The following is a 6,079-nucleotide window of genomic DNA, read 5'->3' as shown; positions in this document are numbered from 1 at the left end:
AGACGGGGCGGGCGGGATCGAGGTAACGACCCAGCGCAGATAGGGCGAGGCTCGTCCCGGCGGTAGAGGGGTGGGGGTCGGTGTGGGGAGGGTCGCTGTCACCCCCTTTCCGGCGAACCCAGAGCCCCGCGTTTCGGAGGAGAGGAGTGGGAGGAGTTAAGTTCTTGGCGGCAGGGCACGGGTGGGGGTCATGTGGCCGTCACGCCCCTACAGGAAGGAAATGGGAGTGTGTGTTTGTGTGCGTGCTGAGGAATAAACTCGGAGGGGAGGGGCGCCGGGTGGGCTCCGGGACCGAGGAGTTGGAACCCCGTGGGGTTGCTGCGGGCCGGGGCGGGCCTCGCACACTCCCGGGAGTGGCTGGGGAAGGAGTGGGACAGCGATGAGGAGTTACATCCCCGGCGCAGTTTTGGAAGCAGAGGGGCAGGTGGGGGTGCAGAGTTGCATGTGAGGTGAGGTTGCTGAGTTGCATGTAGGTGAGGGTGCTGAGTTGCATGGGAGGGGAGGTTGCAGAGTGCATGTGAGGTGAGGCTGCTGAGTTGCATGGGAGGGGAGGTTGCAGAGTGCATGTGAGGTGAGGCTGCTGAGTTGCATGGGAGGGGAGGTTGCAGAGTGCATGTGAGGTGAGGCTGCTGAGTTGCATGGGAGGGGAGGTTGCAGAGTGCATGTGAGGTGAGGCTGCTGAGTTGCATGGGAGGGGAGGTTGCAGAGTGCATGTGAGGTGAGGCTGCTGAGTTGCATGGGAGGGGAGGTTGCAGAGTGGATGGGAGGTGAGGTTGCAGAGTTGCATGTAGGTGATGTTGTAGAGTGCAAGTGGAAAGTCCGAGTGGATGGAGCTCCGTCGCGGAGAGCGGCGGTTGGAGCGCTGACACCTTGAGGAGCCTGGGAGATGCAGGGCGGTCAGTGCAGCACCCACCAGGCAGGACGGGAGGGCAGGCTCTTGTCCACGTTTCTGGGAAGACAGTCCCCACACGCCCATCAGTGCTTCTGGCCGCTTTTCTGTTGTGAGAATAGGTGCCGTCCTTCCCTTATCCTGAGCCATACCGAGGGGGTGGCAGTGGGGCCGTATGTGAGTGGAGAAGGTACCTTGTGTATGTTGTGGAGTGTGTGAGGCCGGGCTTTTCACGGTAGAGCGTAATCAAGGGCTCTGATTTAGGTGGGAAGCCTTGGGAATCCACTTGGGAGTAGAATAGATTAGAAAGTGTCCTAATGTTTAAATCTTCTGCAGGTTAACGCAGGAGGCAGCCGCCTGGGCCATGCCGGTTCGAAGGCCTGTGTCTTCTCCGGAGCCCCAGCAGGAGACAGAGGGGCCAGTGTTCGCAGTGGATGACTTCCCCTCCCGGAGCCCGAGATGGGATAGTAGCTGGGACCCGCCTACCACCAGGATCTGGGCCTGAGAAGCCAGCTGAATGAAGGGCCTTACCGGACGCCTGGGAGGGACACTGACGCCCCGCAGTGGGGGGGGAGGGGTCCGGACCTGCCCCTTCCCCCCCAGACTCCTCCCCCTCAGAGGACGCTCAGCCATGGACTTTGGACGCGGATCAGAGGAGAGAAGCTGCACTTTGTTTGGTGTCTCTGGTTTGGGAGTCTCGGTTTTGGAAATGGAGTGCTGGATGGGGTGTGAGGATCTCCAGGGGAGCAGCTGAGAGAAGAGAAGAAAGGTAAGGCTCCTGTCTCGTTTTCCACTTGTGTGTCTTGCTGCCGTTCAGGAAGTGCCCTGCTGGGCTGGGTAACAGGGAGCTTCACCTCCCCCTCCCTCTCGGGGTGCAGGCTTGTTCCCAGCCACTCCTCCCGGGGGAAGGAGGACCTTGTGAGGGGTGGTCAGCAATAGCAATTATGAGGTTAGGCCAAGGAGAGCATGAAAAGAATTCAGCCCCCTGCAGGGGGTTGGCTTAGAGGACCTGTAAGGGCCTTTCCTACACTGAGATGGTAGGATTCCAAGTCGGTTGGGGCCAAACTACGAGGCTGGTGTGTATTACCCAGAGGGGCAGGCTGTTACGTTTGAGGAGCTGAGTAGAACTGCGTTGAGAGTGGGTTGGAGATGGTCTATGAAACCTCCTAAATTGCCTCTCCTCCTTCCCCTACGAGGGAGTTTAGGCTATGAAACCTCATGGAAAGAGCAGAGGAACAGACAGGATTGGGCATCAGTAGGATTTGTGTTCTAGCTCTTTCTTATTGTACAGCCCTAGATACGTATGTTGGTCCATCTCTGCCATGCTCTCTCCACCTGCAACATGGGAATAACCAGCTTTCCAAGCCCTCACAGGCTGTTACAAGGAGCAAAGGAAATGATAGGTTTTGACAAGTGTCCAGGGCCCTGTACATAGAACACAGTAACACTGACATCGTTTGATATGCTTGTGTAACTGTTACATAGAGAAAAGCTCTGTTCTTTTATTGAATTAGCGTGCCGGCAAAGCCTTAATGGCCTCAATTAAAAGCCTACCCTGAATGTGTCTCCTCTTGTTGTTATTAAATACCTGGGGTCATCAAGTTGTGGGAAGGTATATGGGACTTAGATGGAGGGACTCTAGCCCTCGGGTTCTCCGTCCGTGTGCAAGGTGCCCTTCAAGAGCGGGGAGGAATTTCCGTCCCAAGGCCTCAGGGCCACGTGTCTGGTTAGGAGATGGAGCTCCATTCTCGGAGTGCGCACTGGGCCTTTCCTTGTAGTCTTCTCTCCTGCCCTTGAAGATGACAGTTTTTTCTATCTGCCATCTCTTAGCCCTTTATATTTTCACAGGCTCTGTACCCGCCTACAGAAGACCTGTTCAGAGTTACCTTCTCATCTCCTGCCCCTTCCTTCTTGGGACTCCAGTTTACCTGGGCCAAGATGCGTTTCTCAGTGACAGCAAAGGAGAAAGTATTGGGAGAAAGGAGAGGTGTTGGGAATTTTGATAGACAGTGGGGTATGGTGGCCTGGGTGAGGGGCAGGAAGCTTGGCTTCTAGCATCCCTCTCCTAGAGAATCCCTCCATCTAACTAGCTGTGTAAACATCTGAGCGGGGCTGGCACCATAACAGGGTCATTTGCAAGCTGAAAATCCTGTACTTGTGATTCAGTTTCTTTTTACCCCCTCCTTCCTTCCTTGCCTTAGGAGTCCCTGCTTTCCCTAATGGCCCGAGGGTGGGGCAGGCAGGGCTGGGTGGAGTCACTGGTCCTGAGTTGTTCCTTCTGTGGTCTGATGCCTGGGGGAGCTCTCTTTGAGGCCAGGTTTCTGCTATAGAAGGTCCAGATTTCAGGGAGGGTTGCCACCTCTCCCGGCTTCGCCCAGCAGATTCCTGGTGTCAGTTACTGCTTGGAACTGGGGTCACAACAATCCCTCGGGTAGACGTGGTTCCCAGGATGCCTCTGTGGCCCTCCTCCTACCTGGGAGGCCTGCGAGTACTTCGGCTCACGTGGAGTCCATGGAGCTGTGCTGTGTTTACGTAGTGCTTACCTTATATGAAGTGTCCAGGCTGTTGTGGTGTGTCAGTTCTTGTCACCGCATTGTTGTGAGGAGGAAAGAGAGGGATTATTTCCCTAGTTTGACATTGAGGGGAAGCTACAGAAGCTCTGAGCAAGAAAGGCTTGCCTGAGTATGGAATGGCAGGCTGTGGTTGCCTGCCCAATACTGTGCTGCTTCTGTAGCATCTGACCTGCCAAGGGCCATCTGGATTCTGCTGTAAGTCCCCAGGGAGGGGAACTCGGTCATACAGGCTCTCTGGTAAGTGAGCCAGATTCCTCTCCCCTGTCATTTCCATAGAAAGCACTAGTCCTGCCCTCAGCCTGACCCGTCCACAAGACAGTCCCCTCAAGACAGCCATCGGCCTTCTCACATAGGCGCCAGGAACGATGCTTAGGCCGATTAGCCAGGACCAGTGACAGATTTGACCAAATGTGAGTGTGTTTTAACTGAACTTATTTATATCCGTTTTTCCAAAATGAAAAGTTCCACTTCACACACATTGCTCAATAACAATTGTGTTAATCTTTTCTCCTTTCTTTGATCTTGAGGAACTGAGTTTCTGGGTCTCCATGGGGAGTGGGAAATGTTGAGAGGAAGGGAGGGGGAAAATAGAAATAACATTGATTTAAAACATGTCTTTTACTTCTGATGGTTTCAAGCCAAGATCTGTCTGAAGTTCAGAGCATGAATTCTTTCCAAATTGTAAAAAAATTCAGGTTATCTTGGGCATGATTTGTGGAGGGCAGTTTCCTGGAATAATTTTCACCTCCTTCACCTTACCCCTCTAGTCATCTTTTGGAAGTGGTAGGGGTGAACAGGTTACAGTATTGCCCCTTCTGTGCTCTCTTATCCTATAAGCAGATCCTTCTATTCCTCCCATTTTTACATAATCAATTCTGAGTTTCATCCCTGGAATCAGACTCCTTGTTTCTTCTGTCCTTATTCCCCCCAAATCCTTCCCCATGAAACCTCCATCAGCCCCTCCCAATCTTCTAACGGCCTTTTCTGTCTGGGACAGTCCTCTTGCAGTTGGCTGGTTTCTACTCAGGTCCTCCTGGAGCCTTGGCATTTAAACAAAGGACAGTAGTGATGCCGTATGAGTGTTGGTGCACAGACAGTCCTCCATCTTATTCCCCATTGATCTGCCTTCGATGGAGAAGAATTACTGTTGGAGGTGGGAATCTGACAGCTCATGGGTTGGTTGGTCTCCCCACCTTACAGCATCACACTATGTCCTTTGTCCTGAAGAGTGGTTTTAGCTACTGATATTTTGGATCTACAAACCATTGTTTCCTAACCTTTTACACTTTTAGGAAACTATTGCTTTCCCTCTTGCTCTGACATGGAATGTGAGTGTGTAGACCTCCCACATCCCTCCCAGGAGGAAAAGCTTAGAGAGGGCAGTGGTGCAGGCGCTGGCCACTGGCTGGCACGTGAGCATGGGCTCCCCTCTCCCGCCACAGTCCACAGTCAGCTAGGCTCAGCCTCACAGATGTGTCCGCTCTCCTCGCACTCTGCTCTTTCAGGGCCGAGCTCCAGCTCCTTCTACCAAGATTTCCCTCTGCCCACGCTGCGCCTGTCAGGCTGGACACACAGACATCTCGGAGAGCACTTGCTGAAAGGGTGCATGAGGACTCCAGCTTTGGAGGCAGGGGTGCCTGGGTCTAAAGCTCAGCCAGGTCCCCTCTAGGTCTTATGACCTTCATCACTTGGCACTTGCACCCTGAGCCTCACATTCCTCATCTGGGGAACAGGATGATAATGCAGAGCTGCCAGGAGGTTTAGAGAGGCTGAGGGAGGGGTCTGGCCTGTGGAGGCCTCTGTGTACTTTGGTTTCAGCACCTCTAGTCCATGTAGGGCCTTTAGGGCATGCCCTGCCTTTTGCTTCTTTGGAACCTGCACAATTCACGTTTCATGTAGAAACGAGTTAGCCAGCGAAGTCAGTGAGTAACCAGCAGCACAGAGGTCAGCCTGCTCTGCCTGCGGCAGGGAGGGAAGTGGATGGGAGGGGAGGTGCCAGTGCAGGGTGTCCTGAGCACAGGTCAGGGCTGGCCCTGGACTGGCCCTTCTCAGGGAAGTCTGCAGAGCAGGCAGTCCTCCGCTCCCCACCCTCACGTCTCATGTCAGACACAGGCCTGCAGGCTTTTCTGGATTCTGCCCCCCCCACCCCCACCCCCTTTCACAGGGCTCTCAACCCTGTGAGTGAGTCCTTTCCTCCCTAGGTGGGTGCTGGTCCTACCCTGGGACATGTCCGCCTCTGCTTTCGCTCAGACTAACTGCTCTCCTTTCTCCCCCCCCCCCCCACCCCCACCCCCACCGAAAAGAAAGAGGGAAACCGCTGCTGGCCTCTCCTGCTTTGGGCAACAGGTGTCATGCACCCCCCTCCCTTTTGGCGCCCGGTTCCTCTTCTCACGTTGTACTGGGGCCCCTCTGTTGCCCCTGACTCCTTCCCGGAAGTAGCGTTTGCGGGGTTCGGGAGAGCTGGCCCCCAGACTGTTGGCCTCGAGTTTGGCAAACGCACTCCCCAGGACTGCCCGTCGCAGGAGGCTCTGCTCCCCAGTCCGGGCTGGGCAGGGAGGGGCGAGAGGGCGGGCCTGGAGGGTCGAGGTGTCCCGGGGTCGGTAGCGACCGGTGCAGT

The 6,079-nt window shown here is 55.0% G+C and overlaps 1 protein-coding gene across 5 annotated transcripts in view; it reads left to right on the top strand.

Moving 5' to 3' along the window:
* The window catches only part of MGAT1 (mannosyl (alpha-1,3-)-glycoprotein beta-1,2-N-acetylglucosaminyltransferase), a 26,050-nt gene continuing 19,971 nt past the window's right edge, over positions 1–6,079 (top strand). The window contains exons 1-3 of one of the 5 annotated variants that reach the window (XM_014538576.1): positions 766–896; positions 1,226–1,658; positions 3,739–3,872. The gene's annotated coding sequence lies outside the window, so the exon portion shown is untranslated. Of the gene's footprint in view, positions 23–219; positions 239–298; positions 450–765; positions 897–1,225; positions 1,659–3,738; positions 3,873–6,079 lie in introns of those variants that run through there. The other 4 variants (XM_005864931.2, XM_005864933.2, XM_014538575.1 and 1 more) reach the window with 4 other exon arrangements.

The sequence above is a fragment of the Myotis brandtii genome, unplaced genomic scaffold (assembly GCF_000412655.1).
Source record: "Myotis brandtii unplaced genomic scaffold, ASM41265v1 scaffold193, whole genome shotgun sequence".
Classification (NCBI taxonomy): Eukaryota; Metazoa; Chordata; class Mammalia; order Chiroptera; family Vespertilionidae; genus Myotis; species Myotis brandtii.
This window is presented reverse-complemented; position numbering and strand designations above follow the sequence as displayed.